This window comes from Canis lupus, chromosome 25 (assembly GCF_011100685.1).
Source record: "Canis lupus familiaris isolate Mischka breed German Shepherd chromosome 25, alternate assembly UU_Cfam_GSD_1.0, whole genome shotgun sequence".
Lineage (NCBI taxonomy): Eukaryota > Metazoa > Chordata > Mammalia > Carnivora > Canidae > Canis > Canis lupus.
Window position 1 is genome coordinate 43,590,225 of NC_049246.1, and position 23,794 is coordinate 43,614,018.

Genomic DNA, 23,794 nt, shown 5'->3' on the forward strand with positions numbered 1-23,794 from the left:
AGAGACCAGACAAGGAGGATGAGATGAGTCTGGGGACACAGAGGCATTGGATGGGAGGGAGGAACTGCTCTGTAGCTTAGGCAATGGGGACAGCCCAAGACCCACCAGTAATCAGGCTCAGCAAACATGGAGAGCTGGGTACAGCAAACATCTGGAGGAGAGAGAGTTGCCATGCTGACCTAGGAACCTCCCCAAGTCAGGCACTGCTCACCTGGCTCTGCTTGGCTGGACCCGGGCCAGGGCATGGCCAGGAGAGAGAAGAGAAAAGGCCTGAGCCCCTCCAGAGTACAGATTGCACTCCACCCAGTAAACTATGCAGCTTGTGTGTGCCCATCCACACTCCCCCAGCCCCCAAGCCTGGATCTGTTCATAGAGACTAGCACACTCCCAAGGAGAAGGCAAAGGAAGGCAAGGGAAAGTGAGGCCTGGACGAGAATTCTTGCTCATACTACCACAAGCTGGCTGTGTGGCCGTAGATGAGTCACTTTGCACTCCAAACCCCGGGTCTGTAAAACAGCAAGAACAGACCTGTCACTCAGGATGCTGTGAGGATTAAGTGAGATAATGTGGGTTTAAAACACCTAGGGGGATCGCTGTGGCGCAGCGGTTTGGTGCCTGCCTTTGGTCCAGGGCGCGATCCTGGATAGCCGGGATCGAATCCCACGTCGGGCTCCCGGTGCATGGAACCTGCTTCTCCCTCTGCCTGTGTCTCTGCCTCTCTCTCTCTCTCACTGTGTGCCTATCATAAATAAATAAAAGTTTAAAAAAATAAAATAAAATAAATAAAACACCTAGGTTGACACACTCAAGAAATGGTACCTGTAACTATGCTCGGAATTCTCTGGAAGATACTAGAAAGCTGGCAGGAGTCAAGGCTGGGGTGGAAGCTGAAGGACAGAAGAGCTTTCTCAGCAGGGCTTGGAAGGGCAAGGTCCCCCAACAACCTGGGGCAGGAGAGCTGCGCTCCAGTGAGAAGAAGGAACACACAAACTTGTGGGGAGACTGGCCACAGTGCAGGAGGCCCAGGCCTTATAGCTGGACCTTGGGGACCAGCGGCCAAGGAGTCCTCGGCCCCTCCAGCCCATGGAGAGGGCCACGTGGGACTAATAGTTGGCCCCTTGCTGAGGGCCATGCAGCCTGGTTCCAAACCACCCAGTCTCTCGGGCAGGGCTGGGTGCAGAGTCAGCCACCTCCTCCCCCACCCCCCCCATGGCTTGCTGGTACCCCAGGCCCCAAACTCCACTTGTGGCCAAAGGGAGGACAGGCTGAGGTCACACATCGAGAGGGTCAGAAAATGCTTGCGTCTCTCTTGCCCTGAGTCTGTGTCCCTCGGGGTGGGGCTCGATGTTACTGGTGCTCCTGGTATCTGTGGGTCCACGCGGCCTTCCCAGTTAACAAACACAGTCAGAGGCATCAGAGAGGCCCCTCTTGGGATCTTGCCTTTTATGAATGCTCCCAGTTAGCTCAGAACCAAACCCCCCGTCCTCCTGCCAGTGACGGGTGTCAGAGGGCTTGGGGACTCGTTGGTCCACAGCACTTTGCTGTGTTTGCCTTAGCGTTTTTGTCTTTCCTCTGAGTTTTTAATATCAGCATAATTTGAGAATCAGTTGCAGACCTAATGCCCCTTTACCACTAAATACTTCAGTTGTGGCTTAGGTGCAGTATTTCATTAAATATCGTTAATTCCACTTGCCATCCGCAATGGTGTCAAGGGATGGGTGTAAAGGGAGCAGCCAACCTGGAAGGAGTAATGTCTTTTCACTTAACACATCTGATCACAGAAAGCAGACAACAACAACAACAACAACAAAAGAAAGAAAGAAAGAAAGAAAGAAAGAAAGAAAGAAAGAAAGAAAAGAAAAGAAAAAAGAAAAGAAAAGAGAAAGAAAAGAAAGAAAAGAAAAGAAAAGAAAAGAAAAGAAAAGAAAAGAAAAGAAAAGAAAAGAAAAGAAAAGAAAAGAAAAGAAAAGAAAAGAAAGCAGACAATGTTTAGTTGGTCTGATTGCTGTTTTACATCTTGTTGAGGTTATTGCTGTTCCCAAGGCAGACTGTTTCCACAGCCAACACATGCAAAAGCAGTAAGCATTCGAAGTGCTAGTAAACAGAGGCTCAGAGTTCCAAAGGAAGTAACACCAAATGGCAGAAAATAAATGACGAAACGTGCAGGTAGTGCCCGAGCAGATGGAATGAATGTCTTTTCATCAGGAGGTAAGTGGAAAATATTGGGCCTATCAACCAGCGACCATTAGACGTGCAGAAAGGGACAGAACATGGGGACGCTGAGAGTGTTCTGGAGGGTGGGCATCGGTGTGGGCACAACTGGCCCAAAGTAAGGAGATGGCAGGAGTTTGAGCGCTTGAAGGCAGAGAGGCGGGAGATGCCACTGCTGAAACAGCAGAGGATCTCGGTTTGCAAATGTCAAAACCGGCTCTGGCTAATATCGGCAGAATTTCCTGAAGACTGTCAGGTAGCTGGAGGGCCAGGGAGGCTGTGTGGCTGGCCCCACTACCCAGACATGTAGCCCAAAGGCCGGGTGGTGTGGGTCTGCACCTGCTGGATGCAGGGTCCCTGGCTGGGACCACATCCCAACTTCTGTAGCGCACTTGCCTGGACTCCCTGCCCTGGGTGAGCAAGACTCGACAGGCCATGCAGTTGGATCCTACCGTGGCGTTCTCACTGCTCGGGACAGGTGAGCCTTCAGGACTTCTGGAGAGGAGGAAGGCAGATTCCCACTCGCTGGCTCATCCACAGCCCCTGGCAGACAGCCCGAGTGCTAAGCCGCCAAAACAAAGCACACCTATCCCTGTCACTCAGGGTTCAAGGCCTCTTCAAATGCACCAGCATCAGAGAAAGGGCACACTGAGGCCTGGCTTGGGGGTGGGGGTGGGGGTCCCAACAGGCTCACTACACTGACAAAACATTTTTGGGAAAAGATGCCCAGGAGATAACATATCTGCAGGGAAGATGAGAGATTCCAGATTTTTAAATTTGGAGAGACCAGCTCGCACTTGTACTCAGAGGCACCACATCCAGGAACTGGAAGTTTAAAACTTCCCTGATCTATTTGGACTCAAAAAAGAGCAGACTTGGGCATCCCTGGGTGGCTCAGCGGTTGAGCGCCTGCCTTTGGCCCAGGGCAAGATCCTGGAGACCCAGGATCAAGTCCCACGTCGGGGTCCCTGCATGAAGCCTGCTTCTCTCTCTGCCTGTGTCTCTGCCTCTCTCTCTCTCTCTCATGAATAAATAAATAAAACCTTTACAAAAAAAACAAAAAACAAAAAAAACAGCAACTTGTGTAAACAGCCTGTTCTTAGGTAGAAAATGTCGATTTACTCCTGCAAGCTGCCTCCAGATGGAGGTTATGACAAACTGGCCTTACGCACAGGGAGGCAGCAAGTCCAAGACGTTAAGTGACTTGTCCAAGATCTCACAGCTAATGAGGGCTGGAGCTGGGATTTGAAACGAAGGCTATCTGAATAAAACACTTCATACCTTTGACCCTACAGTTCTGACCCCAGAGGTCCCCCATTTCCCAAGACAATCACATTTTGTTTATTTTTTAAAAAGATTTTATTTATTCATGAGAGAGGCAGAGACACAGGCAGAGGGAGAAGCAGGCTCCTCCATGGGGAGCCTGATGCGGAACTCGATCCCAGGACCCCGGGATCACAACCTCAGCCAAAGGCAGGTGCTCAACCGCTGAGCCACCCAGGCGCCCCAACAATCAAATTTTAAGAGACTAGACTTAAAAAAAAAATGTTTATTTCTCCTTCAAAGACTGCATTTTTGTAAACACGCCTAGGCTGGATCCCATTCTCAAGCCCACACTGCCTTTCCATCATTGGATTATGAGGTTTTCTTCAAGAACTGCCCTACCTGGCTGCTGTTCTTAATGACCTTGACTTGTTTGTGGGCGGCACTTTCCATGGGCTCTTCAGCTCTCTCCCCGCTCCCAGCTCTTGGGCAGCTCCTGAGTGCCTTTTCCTGGAAGCTGTGTTGGTACCCAGTTGGCTCTGGAACTTCTGGAAAAAAAAATTCAAGAGTTTCCTATTTAGGGCTTGGTGCATTCCAAGGGGTCAGAATCTGTGGTTGCAGCTCAGAGGCTGTGAGTTTCCAAAAATGGAATTTTATTATCTCTTTTTAAGCTCTTGGAGGGGAAGAGGCATATCGCTTAGACTTTCCATGCCTCAGTTTCCTCATCTGCAAAATGGAGGTGACAACAGACCTATTTATAAAGTCATGAGAGAATTAAAAGAAATAAAGGATACAGAATGCCCAGAAAGCACTTAGCTGGCACTTGATAACTATTTTTCTTTTCCTTTTTTTTAAGTAAAGAGTATCTTTTTCTTTACTCTTTAATATTTTATTTGTGGGGATCCCTGGGTGGCTCAGCAGTTTAGTGCTTGCCTTCGGCCTGGGGCGTGATCCTGGAGTCCCTGGATGAGTCCTACATCAGGCTCCCAGCATGGAGCCTGCTTCTCCCTCCTCCTGTGTCTCTGCCTCTCTCTCTCTCTCTCTCTCTCTCTCATAAATAAATAAATAAATAAATAAATAAATAAATAAATAAATAAAATTTTAAAATATATTTTGTTTGTTTGTTTATTCATGAGAGACACAGAAAGAGAGGCAGAGACATAGGCAGAGGGAGAAGCAAGCACCCTGTGGGAGGCCTGATGCGGGACTCGATCACAGGACCCCGGGATCATGACCTGAGCCAAAGGCAGACGCTCAACCACTGAGCCGCCCAGGTACCCCTGATAACTATTTTTCAAATAAAAGAAAGTAGGAGCATGTCTCAGAAGCTTGGTACATTTTCTGGACAAAAATGAAATGATTTTTTTAAAGATTATTTATTTGAGAGAGAGAGAAAGTTCACACATGTGAGCAAGGGAGAGGCAGAGGGAGAGGGGGAATCTCAAGCAGACTCCCCACTGAGCGTGGAGCCCAGTGCGGGGCTCGATCCCATGACCCTGAGAGCATGACTGGAGCCGAAACTAAGAGGCAGATTCTCAACCGACTGAGCTGCCCAGGCGCCCCCAAAATGAACTGATTTTTGCTATTTTTCTTCCAAGGCAGCAAGAGACAATAATAGAGAGGTTCCTCTTTGCCCCGTGAAAAGGGGTTTGGGGAAACTGAAGGCCAGAGGCGTAGGGAAGGGAGACAGGCCCCATCCCATGTAGGTGGAGGGGCAGGCCCTGTCCGCCCTCCAGCTAGCATCCTGCCTTCCGGCCCCTCATGTTCCCACGAAGTTCTCAAGTGTGTTTGTGTGGAGGCACTGTAAACAAAGACGGAATGAGCAGGCTGCGACAAGCAGACCTTTATTAGGGCAGAACCAGTTCAGTCAGGCAGCTCCCCTACCCCTGGAAAGGGCCCCAGGAGGACCCCAGCCCCCACCTGGCTCCAGACTGGCTCTTTCCCTGAGCAGAGGTCACTCTGCGGTGAAAGAAGGCGGCTGCAGCAGGAGCAAGGACTCGGATGTGTGACCTTGGACAAGTCCCTTCCTTCCTCTGACCTCAGCTTCCTAGTATGCAGGTTGGGGACACGTATCTCCCTGATGGAGTTGGTGGCAGGAGAACAGGCCGAGGCTATCCTGTGGGGTTGTCCACCTGCAGCCTGTGTGGGACCCACAGGCTGGGGAGCGAAGCAGGGTTGACGGGAGGGGCGGCTGTGTCTCTTCCTGCGTCTGATTCAGAACTTAACACTGGTTATCTCGGGGGAGTAGGTTAAGGCCGGAGCAGGAGAGGTAATTCTGTTTATTTTCAGTTTAAAATGTTTTTCAACAATCGTTTGTTCCTCCTATTCTAACACACACGTCGATTTATTTTTTCGCGTTAAAACCCAGTTCCTTGTTTCTCCCTGGCGTCTTGTCTCTGGCCAAGCCCTCTCTTCAGACCATCGTTAGGACCAGGCCCAGTCTGGTCAGAGCCTCCTTCCAGTTAGACTCAGGAGAACCGGACACACAAGCGTTCACTGTCACCTCCAGCCAGTCACACACCCCAGCCGGTACCTGAGGCCCCTTTCACCACTCACAAAACGACCGCCATTTTGTCACCCCGACCAGCACACCTTCCATCTGTCCCCTCTGCCAGGCCCGGTGTGAGGAGCGAGGGGCCACACGCGTTCTGCTCTCCTCCGGACTCCTCACTGCCAGGCCCTGGGCCTTCAGCCCCACAGTGCCTCCTGCGGGTGCTGGTGGTGGGCCTGGGCCCAGCCTGGGCACCTCCGGGCCACCCCGGGGCACACAGGGGCCTCTGGCCAGGAGCCTGGGCCCCATCACATCCCCTACGTGGGCCCTCTGTGAAAGTAGGACCGTCCTCCCTGACATTGTAGGTCAGTGGGCTCTTCCGGCTTCAGGATTGTTTCCCTTCGGAGGAAGGACTTCAGCTGGTACCCGCTCCCCCTGCAAAGCCCTGCTCTTGAATGACCTCAAAGGAGGGCACAACCCTGGCTGAAGCCCCTCTGCCCCAGCTGCTTGGTTGAGCTGCGGCCATCATTTCTGTCGTCCCTCAAGTTCGGGGGGGAGGGGAGGGGGGAACTTAAGCCATTTGCTCTGAGGATCAAATGAATGAGATCATTTTTATAGACTCCTGGGCACACGTGACATTTGTAACGACAAAACACATTCCAGAAAAAGTTTTGCAAGAAGACTACAAAGAACTTTTTGTCCTGAACCATTTGACAGTGACTTGCTGACCTGAGGCTCAGGTTTCCCTAAATCTGTCAGTGTGCATTTCCTAGGAAGGGGGAGACCCCTCCTACATCACCACAGCTGAGCCAGCCCCATTGGGAACTGCACCTTGAGGCATTACTCCCTGCTAATCCTCAGTCCAGAACAGTTCTGCAATCTCCACTTGACTTTTATGAACGTGACTTTTTTTTTTTTTTTTTTAAAGATTATAAGCCAGAGACGCCTGGGTAGCTCAGCGGTTGAGCATCTGCCTTTGGCTCAGGGTGTGATCCCGGAGTCCCAGCATCAAGTCCCACATGGGGCTTCCTGCAGGGAGCCTGCTTCTCCCTCTGCCTGTGTCTCTGCCTCTCTCTCTCTCTCTTTCTCTCTTTCTGTGTGTGTGTCTCTCATGAATAAACAAATAAAATCTTTTAAAAAATTATAAGCCAGTTATTTTGTAGTATTCTTTCAATTAAGATTTATCTAATGTTTATTTTCTTTTTTTTAAAGATTTTATTCATTTGAGAGAGAGAGCATGTGCATGCAGGGGAAGGGGTAGACAGGGAGGGAGAGGGACAAGCAGACCCACTGAGCACAGAGCTTGCCACATGGGGCTCATCTCATGACCCTGAGATCATGACCTGAGCCAAAATCAAGAGTCAGATACTTAACCCACTGCACCACCCAGACTCGTGTTACACATTTTTGCAGGAATACCATGGAGAGGGGCGGGTGTGTTCTCTTCATTGCTTCTTCAGGGGCAGCACACAGTTTCCATTTGCCCCATTCCTGAAGATGACAACTTTATTCCCTTGATTAGGGTGGTACCTGGCAGGTTCCTCCTCTGAAAAGTTACTATTTTTCCTTCCCCCTCTCCAAGTTTTTATTTAAATGTATAGTGTAATAGTTTCAGGAGTAGAATTTAGTGATTACTATTTTTCTTTTGGGGATCACTGTGTATTTTATGAGGAGGCATTTTGAGGTTATGTGAATATCCCATTTCTTATCAAACTCTTACTAATTTTAGCATCCATTTATGATTCTCCAATGAATTAATTATTGCTATAACGATTGCCAAACAGTGGTTTTAATTCTATCATTCTTCATTGATTAGCTGACATTATACTGTAAAGAAACATTTTCTTCTCTCATGATATATTTATATCTGTGTGGACTTGAGATTTCTTATCTTATTCCATGGACAATACTCCATTATCGTTATGTATGATGTCGAAATTTGTCTGACACTTGGCCAGTGGAAACTCCTTTAAGCTGCCTCCTATATCCTCCCCACATGTCCTCAGCCTAAATATTTCTGTCATTTTCTGGCACAATAAGATATTCCAGGCTTATCATGTGTTTCCCTGGGCCAGCCTGAAATCAGCCATTTGCCGAGGAGCTCTGGTTCCTTTCAGTGGAGGATGGATTTAGAAACCAAGATCTGGGTGCCAGCTGTGCTCATTACTGCCGCAGTGTTGCTGCCCCCAGGCTGTCTCAGTGAGCAGAACCAGGGAATATGCGTATAAACATAAATATGTATGTATGTGAACGTATACCTAAACACACACATTGATATTCATTTTATATCTATCTAATTTATAAATATTTAAAAATGTAAACTGACATCAGTACCTCCAGTTCCAACCTAACTACCACAGCATTTATCCCTTTCCATTCATTACTCCCTGTGAGTAAGAAAGGTGCCTTTTGCTATTTGCATATTTATTTGCATATTTATTTGTAGGGTCAACCACCCCTGAGTGTGTAACCAGTCTTCTAAGTTGCTACCACCCTGCCTTGTAGACCCCTCTTCACCCTCTCTAAGCCTTACTGTAAGTGGGCTTCTCCCCACCTTTATCTGAGAGGCATGCAGGACACCGTCCTCACTGCACCCAACCTCTCAGATGGAGGGGAACAGCTCCCTCACCACAATGAGAATTACAGCATTATTGGAGACAAATTTGGCAATAGGTTCCAAAATATAGAAATTTATCCTTTTGGCCCTGCCACTCTGCCTCTAAAAATTTATGGAAAAGAATAGTAGTCAGCGTCTGCCCACAGGCCTGGTGGCTTCCTGCCCAGCTTCTGCCTATCTCCCCTTCACCCATCGCTGCCTTGGGCTCCCCACCCCACTACCAAGATAGTGATGGGCTCCCAAAAGGAGAAGACTCAGAAGCTGAAAGAGAAGCAGCAGCTCGTCCTGTCCCAGCTCCTGAGGGAGGAGGACAGATATGGCTCAAACTGTAAGGCCAAACATCGATAGTTGGCTTCCTGGAAAATTGGTGTGTTTATTTGCATGAGATGTGCTGGAACCCATAGAAATCTTGGGGTTCATACATGCAGGGTTAAGTCAGTCAACCTAAACCAGTGGACACCAGGACAGATGCAGCGCATGCAAAATATGGAAAATACGAAAGCAAGACCACTCAGAAGCCAATCTTCCAGAGAACTTTTTTGAAGACCACAGATAGGTCAAGCAGTGGAATTTTTTATCAAAGATAAATATCAGGGGCACCTATCTGGCTCAGTGGGTGGAGTGTGTGACTCTTGATCTTGGGGTTGTGAGTTTGAGCCCCACACTGGGTGTAGAGATTACTTAAAAATAAAGTCTGAAGCGCATGTGGGTGGCTCAGTTGGTTAAGCATCTGACTCTTAGTTTCAGCTCAGATCATGATCTCAGGGTCAGGAGATGGACCCCCACAGCAGGCTCTGTGCTCAGAGTGAAGTCTGCTTGAGATTCTCTCTCTCCTTCTACCCCTCCCCTGGTTGCTCTCTCTCTCTCTCTCTCTCTCAAATACTTTTTTTTAAAGATTTTATTTATTTATTCATGAGAGACAGAGAGAGAGAGGCAGAGACACAGGCAGAGGGAGAAACAGGCTCCATGCAGGAAGCCTGACATGGGACTCAATCGTGGGACCCCAGGATTACACCCTGGACTGAAGGCGGCGCTAAACCACTGAGCCACCCGGGCTGCCCTCTCAAATAAGTTTTAAAAATCTTTAAAAATTAAAAAAATTAAAAAAATTTTAAAAAATCTTTAAAAATAAAATATTTTACAAAAGAGATAAATATGAAAAGAAGAAATACTATGATAAAAATTCAATAGCTATTACAAATGAAGAAAAGGGGAAAGGGAGGAAGAGAAAAAGAAATGGAACCAGAGGGATCCCTGGGTGGCGCAGCGGTTTGGTGCCTGCCTTTGGCCCAGGGCGCGATCCTGGAGACCTGGGATCGAATCCCACGTCGGGCTCCCGGTGCATGGAGCCTGCTTCACCCTCTGCCTATGTCTCTGACTCTCTCTGTGACTATCATAAATAAATAAAAAATTTAAAAAAAAAAAAAAAAAAAAAAAGAAATGGAACCAGAAAAGCCTGCAAAACCTCTTACAGTTGAAAAGGCTGTGGAAGGAAGACAATCAGCAGTTGGAATTTAGTTGTTTTTTTTTTTTTTTTTAAGATTTTATTTATTTATTCATGATAGTCACAGAGAGAGAGAGAGAGGGGCAGAGACACAGAGAGAGAAGCAGGCTCCATGCATCGGAAGCCCGATGTGGGATTCGATCCCAGGTCTCCAGGATCGCGCCCTGGGCCAAAGGCAGGCGCCAAACCGCTGCGCCACCCAGGGATCCCAGCAGTTGGAATTTAGAAAAAGTATCAGCTGTAAAAATGCTGCAGAGCCCACTGTTGATCTTTTAGGATTCAACGGCCCTACTGAGGCACCAGTGACCAATGGGAACATAACCACGGTGTCAGCCCTAAATGATATCTGGACATCTTTGAACCAGTGATTTTTTTAAAGATTTATTTATTTATTTTAGTGGTGGGGAGGGGCAGAGGGAAAGGGAGAGAATCTCAAGTAGACTCCCTGTTGAGGACAGAGTCTGACTCGAGGCTCTATCTCACAACGCTGAGATCACAATCTAGGCCAAAATCACTAGTCAGACACTTAACTGACTAAGCCACTCAGGTGCCCCTGGACCAAGGATTTCTAATCCCTTACCTGCAACTCTCTTGCCCCCAGTTCCAGGGATGTTCTCTATACCTGGAGCTGCCAATTTGTCCACAGTAATATCCGGGGATCTGCATCTGTTCACTGAGCAAGCTACAAAATCAGAAGAGGTGGCAAGAAACAAACTCTCCAAAGACTCCATCTTATCTCTGTATAGTACAGGAACCATTCAGAGGCAGAGGACTCCTGGTGTGTTTAAGGGACCCACAAATAAAAAGAAAAAAAAATAAGGGACCCACAAATAGACCATTTACCTCAGAAGCACCAAATGGATCTCAAGATTATCCATCAATGGATGTGCCTGTGGCTAAACCTGTAGCTCCTGGCCTTCTGGGGAACATAATGGGACAGAGTGGGAAGCGTGACGGTGGGCAGGCCCATGCCCAGTGGGTTTATGTATGATACCACTTCTTCCAAATGTGGCTGGCCTCAAGGAAGAATGGTGGGACAGATGGGGGTACCCCAGAGTAAGCCTGGCCTGCCTCGAGCTCAGCAGCCCCAGTGGAACCTTTCACAGATGAATCAGCCAATGGCTGGCATGAGGATCAGTAGTACAAACCCTACAGTGGATTTTGACCAGCCCCCCAGTGCAGCAGCAGGATGGTCTGGAGGCTCATGCAGTCACACTCTCAGCACACAGCTGTGGAAATGAAAAACACAATACAAGTTTCATCCAGAACTACTGCCCGACATGCCTTGTTAAACAGCCTCTAGTTCCCCTGTTCATCCACATACATACACTTTTTCCCCCCATGTTCATATTAAGAGTTATCTGATTGACCCTGTTGACCAGTACTGATTAAATTTGATATGAAAAGAAAAAAAGATTTAAAAAGGATAGTAGCTCAATTACAGAGATGAGTGTAAGAAGATACTAGTTATAGCCCTTTTGTACTAATGAAAAATTAGAGGCAAGTTCAATTTTCTTTATCTTAGCTCCTGAAAGCAGCGTCTTGTATGCCTCCCAGACCCATGTGCCTGAAGGACCAGATAATTGGTTGCTAATTGTCTTCCTCCAGGGCTCTTAGCATCCCTGTGTATTCTGGCCCTGTTTGTACAAGGATTCAGAGGCTCTTGCATATCAGAGAAGGTCCTGAGGCAGAAAGCAGAGGGTGCAAGCCATGCACATGAGTTGGGACCCGTCCTCCGAGCCACAGCTGAGATCCGAGTTAGGCCAAAGGGAGGATTGTCTTCAGCATGGTGTGATAGTGTGTTCTGGTTTAGGCCAAAAGTTCCAGGGACTTAACACCCCAGGAGCAACCCTCCTACTGAGGGATGGGAGTGGGTGGATAAAATGCCTCATGTAGTAGGCCTCTCCCAAGATGGCCTCCGATGACCCATTTCTTGGTACTCACAACCTGTGTGGTTCCTTCCCCACTGAAAATGGCTGAAGGGGTGCCTGGGTGGCTCAGTCTGTTAAACTCTTGTTGAACTCTTTGTTCAATTCTTGATTTCGGCTCAGGTCATGATCTCAGGGTGGTGAAATCAAGCCCCACGTGGGGCTCTGCACTGGCATGGGGAGACTGCTTAGGATTCTCTCTCTTCCTCTCTCTCTGCTCCTCCCCCATTCTGCTCACAGTCTCACGCACGCTCTCTCAAAGAAGGAAAGAAAGAAACCGGCTGAACTATGCAATAGGATGTTTAAAGAAATGACAGCACATGATATCTTCGGCTAGATCATAAAAGAAGTGCAGCTCCTGCCTTATTCCCTTTTGGATCTCTTGTTCTTGGTGGAAGCCAGTTGCCAAGCTATGAGGATGCTCAAGCAGCTCAGGGGAAGGTACATGTGGCAAAAAACGAAGGACTCTTACCAACAACCAACACTCCCTTGTCAGGCAAGTAATCCAGCCATGTTGGAGGTCAACCCTTCAGCCCAGTCAAACCTTCAGATGATTCCAGCTTCATGGGAGACCCTGAGCAGAACCCTGAGCCACTACCACCCACTTGAGCTGCTCCTGGATTCCTGATCCTCAGAAACAGTGTAATATAACAAATGTTCATTGTTTTAAGCTGCTAAGTTTTGTAGTGATTGGTTATGCAACAATAGCTAATATTCTCATATATTTCTGATAGGAATGGAAAATTGTGTAGCCACTTTGGAAAACAGTTTGGGGTTCCTCAAATGATTAAATATAGTGTTATTGGTGACTCAGTCGGTTGAGCGTCTGACTCTAGATTTCTGCTCAGGCCATGATCTCAGGGTCCTGGGTTGGAGTCCTATGTCGGGCTCCATGCTTGGCATGGAGTCTCCTTGAAATTCTCTGCCCCTCCCCACATACATACGTTCATTCTCTCTCTCCCTCTCTCAAATAAATTAATAAAATCTGGGACACCTGGGTGGCTCATCAGTTTAGTGTCTGCCTTTGGCTCAGGGCCTTATCCCAGAGTCCCGGGATCTAGTCGCACATCGGGCTCCTTGCATGGAGACTGCTTCTCCTCCCTCTGCGTGTGTCTCTACTTCTCTCTCTCTGTCTGTCATGAATAAACAAATAAAATCTTTTTAAAAATAAATTAATAAAATCTCCAAATAAATAAATAAATATGGAATTACTGTATAACCCAGAAATTCCACCCCTAGGTATATTCCCAAGAAAAATGAAAACATATGTCCACAGAAAACTTGTATGTGAATGTTTACAGCAGCAATATTCACAAGAGTCAAAAGGCAGAAACAACCCACTTGTCCATCAATGGACAAATGGAAAAACAAAATGTGATATATTCATACAATGGAATATCATTTGGCCATAAAAGAGAATGAAGTAGAGGTACATGCTGTAGCTTGAACGGGCCTTGGAAAGTGAAAGAAGACAGTCACAAAAATCCACATATTCTGATTCCATTCATATGAAATGTCCAGAATATGCCTATGCCAGTCTATAGGGACAGGAAGTAGGTTAGTGGTTGCCTAGGCTGAGGTGGGGGTAGGGGTGGTAGCTAAAGGGTATGGGATTTCTTTTTAAGATTATGAAAATTTTCTAAAATTGACTATGATGACAGCTACAGATATTTGTGACTAAGCCCCAGAATGCTGATTGTCTACTTTTAACAGGCATACCATATGTATGTGAATTACGTTTTCATAAAACTGTTTAAAAAGGGATCCCTGGGTGGCGCAGCGGTTTGGCGCCTGCCTTTGGTCCAGGGCGTGATCCGGGAGACCCTGGATCGAATCCCACGTCGGGCTCCCGGTGCATGGAGCCTGTTTCTCCCTCTGCCTGTGTCTCTGCCTCTCTCTCTCTCTCTGTGACTATCATAAAATAAATTTAAAAAAATTAAAAAAAAAACTGTTTAAAAAGCTGATGATGAATGGGTGCCTGGTTGACTCAGTCAGTAGAGTGTACAACTCTTGATCTCAGGGTCATGAGTTCAAAACCCATGTTGGGCGGGAAGCCTTCTTTTGAAAAAAAAATCTGATAACAAATACACCACAGCTTCCTTCCCGTGGGTGGGACAACTGAAGCATGTTCCCACATAGTCTCTCAGAACATCCCCTGTAGGGCTGTGGTCTCATTTCTCTACCCTATGCTTTCTGGGATCACATGTCAAATAAACTACTTCACCCAGGTCTTGTCTCAAGGTTTGCTTTTGAAGGAACCCAAACTAAAGCAATCGTGTTCTTTGGGTTGCAGGTCTGGGTGTCCTGGCTCCTGGCCTGGGGCCAATTCTGCACCCGTCCATGGAGAACCCAGATGGGAGGACTATGCCTACTGGCAGACTGCCCAGGGTGAAGGCTTGAGCCAAAGTCCAGAACAGTCATGGAGCTGGCCTCCATCCCCCTAGCATGCCCAGTATTAGCCTGGTATGATTTGCACATACGCTAACACACACACACACACACACACACACACACACATTCTTTTAGGCCTGGGACTGTTAACCCAGCCTGTCACTGCCCTTTACCCCAGAGTCAGGCTCTGTGGGACATGTTCATTTCCCCTTTGGCTTATTTTGCCTGTCTCTGTGCCTGGGCGTCATCTGACCACACAAACCACCAAAACAGAAGCAGGAGGCTATGAAGGGCTGTGTGGGACCTTTCTGTAGGAAGGATCAGACCCTTCAATGGTGAACCAGAGCGATGGGGGTGTAGGGAGAAAAAAGATTACACAGCTAAGACTTGAAATTAAAGGACCAAGAACACTCCTGGAGGCCTCCCAGGCAAAGGCACCAGCGAGAGAAGGTACCTTCTGCACGATGAGGCTCAGGTCACTCTGGCTGTGAACCTCCTCAACTATCACTGATCACAAGCTGACTGTCAAGCAAAAGAGGGAAGATTCTGGGGCTTGACCCAGCTTCTCACACCAGCCTCTAGGCCAAAGTTGGGAAACGGGGGCCTGGAATTTGCTTTCCCCAATTTCGGCCAGCTCAGCCTCAGTCCAATGCCATCATCTTTAAGCAAAAGATAGTTGCAGATGTGAATGTTTCTGGCACTCACACAAAGCATTGCCCAAAGCAACAGAACAAAAGAGCTCCAATTGGCTTAAAAATTTCATGAGTTGGTCTTAGAATAAAAACTTTGATTTCATTTTTTGTATATTCTACGGTGATGTTTAGTTTAATGTGTCAAGTTGGCTAGGCTATAGTACCCAGTTATTTATTCAAACACTAATCTAAATGTTACTGTAAAGGTATTTTGTACATATGGTTAATATCTGCAAGGGGCTGACTTTATTATCCTCCTTAATGAGGGTGGGCCTCACCCAATAAGTTGAAGGCAGTAACAGCAAAACTTGAGGCTTCCCTGAGAAGTTTCACAGCATCAACTCCTACCTGAGTTTTCAGCCCATCAGCCTGCCCCATAGAGTTCAGACTTGTCAGCCCCCACAGTCACAGTCACATAAACCAATTTCTTTTAAAAAGAAAGAAAGAAGAAAAGAAAAGAAAAAAAGAAAAGAAAAGAAAAGAAAAGAAAAGAAAAGAAAAGAAAAGAAAAGAAAAGAAAAGAAAAGAAAGAAAAGAAAAGATGGGGCGCCTGGGTGGTTCAGTCAGTTAAGGGTCTGACTCTTGGTTTTGGCTCAGGTCATGATGTCAGAGTCGTGAGATTGAGCCCCATGTCAGGCTCCATGCTCAGTGCAGAGTCTGCTTGAGATTCTCTGGCTCAAAAAAAAAAAAAAAAAAAAAAGAGATTCTCTGGCTCTCCTTCTCCCTCTGCCCCTCCCCCTGCTTTCTCTCTCAAATAAATAAAATCCTGAAAAAAGAAAAAAATGTGTATTACCTGTTGGTTTTGTTTTTCTGCAGAGCAATGACTGATACATTTACCCTAAAAGGAAGGTAGGCCTGAGAGGGGCTGACAAAGAGTCCACCTTTCAGGGAGGATGAGTGTCTCTCCTCGGGGAGACAATACCAAGGTCATAGGGAAACAGATGGGGGGTTTGCTGAAACTTGCCCTGCTGCTCTGCACCCATAAAATGCATCCTGCTGTTGGTTTAACCAGATTGGCTAGAGAGCCCAAAGTAACTCCCATAAAGCTATCCCAAGACAGTGCTGTGAATGGAAAATTATAGAAACCACCCAAAGTACTCACAAAATCCAGGTCCCACGGCCAGCTTCCACATAAATCAGAACAGGTCACACCACTGCCCTGATGAAAATTCTCCCAAGGAAATTACAATAAAGTAAACCCAAGCTTAGTTCAACCTGTAGCCCAGCCTGCCCTACTTCAGCTCACCTTCTCCCTCCTTTTCTCTGCCAGACCACTCTCTGCCACCTCAGGACCTTTGCACATGCTATTTGCTTTCCTGGAACTTGTTTTTCCCAGCTCTTTGCATGGCACCTTCTCATCCTTCAGGATTCTGAGATGGCTTCCCTGACCACACATTCTGACATGCCCCCTCCGTTCCCCAAATCATCTGCTACATTCCTTATTTATGCCCTTCGTAGAACTTAATCACAGTCTAGAATGATTTTATTTGTTTGTTTTCATGCTTATTGACTGTGTCCTCACTCTGGCCCGGAAGGTCAGGAGAACGTGCCCATCTCATTCTCTTGTGTCTTCCTGAGAGCAGGTCATAGGAGGCAGCGCCTCATACTTATTGAGTGAATGAGTGATTCCTCAGCTCCTAAGTTCATCCACATTCAGATCAGGGCCCTCCCTGCCATCCCACAGTGCCCTGGACTGACCCATCATGTCCCTGGGTGATCCACAATAGACCCTAGCATCTAGCTGTCCAGAAGTTCAGGCCCACGCCTGGAGGGTAGAGGGCTTGGATACTTGCACAGGGTCACAGCTTGAGCCTAAAGAGAAAGTCTTGTCGCTGAACAAGGTAGAACTGGATCGAGACCTGAAGAGTGTTCCAGGCCAAGAGAACAGCGAGGGAAAAGGCCTCAGGGTAGCATCTCCAAGGACTGACCCGAAGCCAGAGAACCAACCACCAGGAGACAGGAGGACAGTGACACTAACTGAGGGAGGGCAGGGCCTGGGAGCACACTGAGAGCCACGGAGAGGGGTGGGGAGGTGTTCAGTAGGGAAATGATACGGTCTAGTCCACATACTGAGAATCCAGGGCATTTCTGGGTTGGGGGAGTGGGGAGTAGGGGTGAGAAAGAGGCTTTTTTAACACTATGGTATTAGCTAGACTGCTAGATATTTTTTTCACTATGTACATAGATTGCCTTAAAATTTAAGCAGAAAATCACTCTGGCTGCTAGGTGGAGCCTGGAATATAAGAGGTAGAGGGGGTTTGGGTGGGGACCCATGATAAGAGACCACAAGCTGCCCCCCTCCCCCATACCCAATCTCTTCTCCCCCTCTTTCCTCACTGATGGATCCTACTGTGCTCTCCTAAGTGACCATTTACGTAAACAGCTTGCGTCTGGCTAAAAGACTGTTTCCCAAAGAGAGGATGTCATTGCGTAGAAGCTGTAGAGTGGGACTTTTGAGGAAATTCTTTATTTTTTTTTTAAGATTTTATTTATTTATTCGTGGGAGACACACAGAGAGAGAGAGAGAGGGACAACATAGGAAGAGGGAGAAGCAGGCTCCTTGCAGGGAGCCCGATGTAGGACTCGATCCCAGGACCTCAGGATCATGACCTGAGCCAAAGGCAGAGGTTCACCTGACTGAGCCACCCAGGCGCCCCTGAGGAAATTCTTTTTTTTTTTTTTTTTTTGAGGAAATTCTTTAAAAGAGGACGGGTATCCCTGGGTGACTCCGCGGTTTAGTGCCTGCCTTTGGCCCAGGGCCTGATCCTGGAGTCTCGGGATGGAGTCCCAGGGTCAGGCTCCCTGCATGGAGCTTGCTTCTCCCTCTGCCTGTGTCTCTGCCTCTCTCTCTGTGTCTCTCATGAACAAATAAATAAAAATCTTAATAAAAAATTAAAAAAAAAAAGGAACAAGCAGGGCACCAGGGGTGGCTCAGTAGGTTAAACATCTGCCTTCAGCTCAGGTCATGATCCCAGGGTCCTGGGATGGAGCCCCATGTAGGGCTCTCTGTTCAGCAAGGAGCCTGCTTCTCCCTCTCCTCCCTCTCCTCTCTCTGTCTCTGTCTCTGTCAAATAAATAAATAAAATCTTTCTTAAAAAATAAAAGAGGTACAGGCATCCAACAAGGGCTGTTCTTTTTTTTAAGATTTTATTTATTTATTTTTTGATGGAGAGAATGAAAGAGAGCACAAGTAGGGGGAGCAGCAGGCAGAGGAAGAGGGAGAAGTAGGCTCCCCACAGAGCCTGATGGGGGAGGGGACTCAATCCCACGACCTTGAGATCATGACTTTCCCAGGACCCTGAGATTATGACCTGAGCTGAAGGCAGATGCTTAACCAACTGAGGCACCCAGGCGCTCCTGACAAGGGCCATTTTTACACTCCTCTGCTTTCCTTGGTTTTGACTCTTTGTGACCTCAACTCCAGTGGGGTTACTTTTGATGGGAGTCCCTCATTCCTAAATCAAGGAAGCAAACCAACGGCTCTGTGCGTTTGCCTCCCAAGGCCCTGAGCTGCATGGGTTATGATAATTTGCCCTGCCTGTGGCTTTGAAGGCCACCATCTGTCTCCAAAGCCCCATGAGCTGTTTCCACTTCTAACTTCACTCGTTCACTGCATTCCCAGCACCTGGGAGTTTCCCTTTCTTAGTTTAATCCTGGTTAAGCAGATGCCTGGGTGGCTCAGTGTTGAGCACCTGCCTTTGGCTCAGGTCCTGGGATCAAGTCCTGCATCAGGTGCCCTGCGGGGAACCTGCTTCTCCCTCCGCCTGTGTCTCTGCCTCTTGTGAATAAATAAATAAAATATTTTTTTAAAAGATTTTATTTATTCATGAGAGACACAGAGAGAGAGAGAGAGAGGCAGAGACACAGGTGGAGGGAGAAGCAGGCTCCGTGCTGGGAGCCTGACATGGGACTTGATCCCGGGACTCCAGGATCACACCCTGGCCTAAGGCAGGTGCCAAACTGCTGAGCCACCCAGGGGTCCCCAATAAAATATTTTTAAATAAATAAATAAACCTGGTTAAGTATCCACAAAGTTATTTTGTTCTATTTTATTCAGCGCCCCCGGGTAAAGTCAGTTCTTACATTCTGTCTCATTCTCTTGTTCATCTACGGCACACAAGTTAGCAATTAATTGTGCACCAGCTTGTCCACTTCTTCAGTGTACATATTTTGTCTCCCCAACTATATGTCGATGCTCCCACTTACGGGCTGAACTATCCCTTAAAAATTTTTAAGTTGAAGGCCTGACCCCCGGTTAGTGTGACTGTATTTGGAGATAGGGTCCTTAAAGAGATAATTAAGGTAAATGAGGTCACTGGGATAGGCCCTAATCTGATATGGCTGATGTCGTCATAGGAAGAGGAGATTAGGACAGAAGCTGAGAGGAAGACCCTGTGAAGCCACAGTGGGAAGGTGACCCTCTGCAAGCCAAAGAGAAAGTCCTCAGAAGACACCAGCCTTGATGACACTCAATCTGGTACTTCCAGCCTCCAGAACGGGGAGAGACTTCATTTCTGTTGCTTAGGCCCCCTCAGTCTGTGGACGTGGTTATGGCAGGAACCCGGTACACCCCCCCCTTCCATCTGAGCGCCTCTTGTATGCAGGGCTCGGTGGCTACACCCTGTTGTCGCCTTCCCAGGCCTACTTTCCTTTCCCAACGTGGAAGTGTGAGCCAGCTGGTCCCCGTCAGCTATTTATAAACCTTCCCAGCCCCCTTGCCTGCTCCCCTTCTGCCTCAGGCCCCTGTCTCCAAGCGGTGGCCTGACCCTCTGCCCTCCCTGTGCACAGTCACGCTCTCCCTCCCCGCGAGTGTCCTCAGCGAGGCTTCCCCGACACCAGGCCCAGCTCTTCTCACCCATCGGGCCTTCTCCCCGGCCCTGCACTTCCGAACAGCCTTCTGGATGCGTCCACAGGCAGGTCCTCCCCTTGCTTTACCAACGGCTTCTTCACATCTGCTCCGGGGATCAGGCCTGTTCTCCAGGCTGAGCTTTGGCTTCTCCCTCTTTTCACCATCAGCCACCGGTCCTGTTGATTCAACCTTCAAAGTGTCTCTCACCTCGGCCCTCCCACTCCCCGCTGGGACCCCGCTTGGGGAGCATCTTCTTTTCCCCTGAAAGTCCTTTTTAGGGGAACTCAGAGGGTTTGGTGAGGAAGTAAAAGGAAAGCAGGCCACAATAATAGCTACAAAGGGTGCAAGGCTCCCCCACCTGTTAGAGGGTAGGAGGGAGAAGCAAGCAGAAGGAGGAGAGGAGGGGGAGGTCATGAGTCCAAGGGCAGGGGGTCCATCTCCTGTGTCCTGGCAGTGCCCCTGGGGAGCAGGGGGACCAAGAGAGGAATGCCATTAGCCTGGTGCCCCCAGGCCAATGAGCCTATGACAGCACTGCAAAGGAGTCTGAGCCCAGGAGCAGCCCCACTCGGGGAGGAGCCCACCCTCAAGGATTCAGCAGACAGACACCGGTCTCGCAGCCACGGGTGGCTTACTGCCTGAGGATGCTCTGCTCGCCCAGCCTGGCCCCGGCTCTGTGGAATGATGTGGCAGGTGGCATGGAGTGGAAGAGAGCTCTGAGGAAGGGCTGGGGAAACCCATCAGAGTGTGGTTTGGAGGCAGAAACGAAGCAAGTAGACTGAGCTCTATATGCTGCAAAGCTCAGCGATGAACGTGATTTGGAAATTTCTGACATGCCCAGGCTTGATACTTTTCCCATTTATTTCCTAGATGGAAAGTGGCAAAGACCCCATTAACCAGTTCCAGACCAGACACCAGACAATGCTGGATCCACCTTAGGGCTGGAGTGACCTCCCAGAGCAACCAGGCCTGTCCTCAAGCCACCCATGCACGCGCCCACCCCTGCAGAGGAGAGAGAGGAGCAGCCTCCTCACCTGGATCTGTGGCAATCAGGGCGGTCTGGCTGGAGGTAGCAGTGGGAGGAGTGCCAGGTGAGGAGCATCACAGAAGGCCAGGGGCTCATAAGTCTGGCTCCAAAGGAATGTTTTGTTTGTTTGTTTTAAGATTGTATTTACTCATATGAGACATCGAGAGAGAGAGAGAGAGAGAGAGAGAGAGAGACATAGGCAGAGGGAGAAGCAGACTCCCTGTAGGGAACACGATGCGGGACTCAATCCCAGTACCCCCCCGGATCATTACCTGAGCCGAAGGCAGATGCTCAACCTCTGAGCACCCAGGAGCCCTATTTGACTTCAAAAAAATTTTTTTTTATCTCTGCACCCAACCCGGGACTCAAACTCTTGACCCTGAGATCAAGAATCCATGCTCTACCAACCGAACCAGCCCCGCATCACTTGAATTAGTTGACTTTTTAAAACTTATGCCTGGGATCCCTGGGTGGCACAGCGGTTTAGCGCCTGCCTTTGGCTCAGGGCATGATCCTGGAGACCCGGGATTGAGTCCCACGTCAGGCTCCCGGTGCATGGAGCCTGCTTCTCCCTCTGCCTGTGTCTCTGCCCCTCTCTCTGTGTGTGACTATCATAAATAAATAAAAATTTAAAATAAATAAATAAAACTTGTGCCTGTGCAACTTTGGTTACAATTAAAATTTAGTTTAAGAAATAAGATTTAATATAATTTAAAAAGAGAAATCAGGGGCACCTGAGGGGCTCAGTGGTTGAGCATCTGCCTTCAGCTCAGGTCATGATCCCAGGGTCCCGGAATAGAGTCCCACATCGGGCTCCCTGCATGGAGCCTGCTTCTCCTTCTGCCTGTATCTCTGCCTCTCTCTTTCTCTGTGTCTCTCATGAATAAATAAATAAAATCTTTAAAAAAATCTTTATTTAAATAAAGATTTAAATTTTTTTAAATTTTTATTTATTTATGATAGTCACAGAGAGAGAGAGAGAGAGAGAGAGGCAGAGACATAGGCAGAGGGAGAAGCAGGCTCCATGCACCGGGAGCCCGACATGGGACTCGATCCCGGGTCTCCAGGATCGCCCCCTGGGCCAAAGGCAGGCGCTAAACCACTGCGCCACCCAGGGATCCCTTAAATTTTTTATTAATAAAAATAAATCTAAATAAATAAATAAAACATGAAAACATCTGTAGCTGATTGTATTATTGTCCCCAGCTATCCACGCTCCCTTCTTGAAAGGGGATTATACAACCCTGCCCACTGCCAGGAGACCTAGGATGCCTCCCTGGGGGGGACTACTCACCCCGCCCCACTGACTTTGGCCTTGAATCCCTGATTGTTTTTGCCAGTTGTTGTGTGTGCCTGCAACATGGTCATGGTCAGGGCACGTGGGAGCAGAGACTTTAAGAGCCATCGCCTATTTCCATCTGATTGCTTGCTCTTGTCCTCTGACAAAAGACTGACTGACATGTCCCTGGTGGGGCCTGTTCCTTTAGCTTTATTCTAGAATGAGGAAGAATCAAGCCATAACCAACCCACAGTCAAAAGGAGCCACGTCACAACCAAACTGTGAAGGAAATGGACGGCAGGCATGGCTGTGAGCTTCAGAGGTGTTAGGACACTTGTTACTGCAGCAAAACCTATAATGAAAGCTGAGTGAGGGATCCCTGGGTGGCGCAGTGGTTTGGCGCCTGCCTTTGGCCCAGGGCGCGATCCTGGAGACCCAGGATCGAATCCCACGTCAGGCTCCCGGTGCATGGAGCCTGCTTCTCCCTCTGCCTGTGTCTCTGCCTCTCTCTCTCTCTCACTGTGTGCCTATCTTAAAAAAAAAAAAAAAAGAAAAGAAAAGAAAGCTGAGTGAAACTGTCCTAGAGACACAACTGGCTGAATAGAAAACGGTGCATCCATACTCCCATGTGTTCATGGGAACACAGCTAGCAAATTTAAAGTTACATTTTAAATTATATTAATTAAAAAAATAATAAATTATATAAATTATAATTATATTAATTTTAAATTTATACTTAGATGTATAAAGCAACTGGGGTGTTTGGGTGGTTCAGTCAGTTAAGCATCTGACTTTGGCTCAGGCCATGATCTCCAAGTCCTGAGACTGAGACCCACATCAGGCTCCATGCTCAGCAGGGAGTCTGCTTCTCCCTCTCTGTCTTCCTCTGCCTCTTACTCTCCCCCTGCTCAAGTGCCTCTCTCTCAAATAAATAAGTAAACAAACAAATAAATAGAATCTTTTTAAAAATATAGGCAGCTATTGAAATCATATGTAAGGATATAAGTAATTGCTCAAAATATCATTTTTTAGTAAATAAAGACAAAATTTAAAACTAAAAGTACAGTGGGATCCCCATTTTGAAACTAAAAATTTTTTTAAAGATTTTACTTATGTATTCATGACAGACACAGAGAGAGAAAGGCATAGACACAGGCAGAGGGAGAAGCAGGCTCCATGCAGGGAGTCCGATGTGGGACTCGATCCCAAGTCTCCAGGATCAGGCCCTGGGCTAAAGGTGGCGCTAAACCGCTGAGCCACCCGGGCTGCCAAAAAAATATTTTTAGAAAGTATATAACTCGTATATATTGATTAAGGTAAGCTGGCTGATAACATCCCCTAAGAAACAAAAGAATTTGGGGGAGAAAAAGACACCTAAATATTTTCACAGTGTTTATCCCAAAGCGGTGAAGTTAGAGTGATTTTTCTCCTTACTTTTCTGAACTTTTCAACTTGTGTATAATAACCATGGCATTGTTTTATAATTTAGAAAAATAATTATACTGCACAAGTATGTTTAAAAGAATCAGGGATCCCTGGGTGGCT

The 23,794-nt window shown here is 47.7% G+C and overlaps 1 pseudogene; it reads left to right on the top strand.

The window, feature by feature from the left end:
- The first annotated feature begins 8,813 nt into the window (after positions 1 to 8,813).
- On the top strand, positions 8,814 to 11,327 carry LOC100687414 (annotated as a pseudogene).
- The last annotated feature ends 12,467 nt before the right edge of the window (positions 11,328 to 23,794 follow it).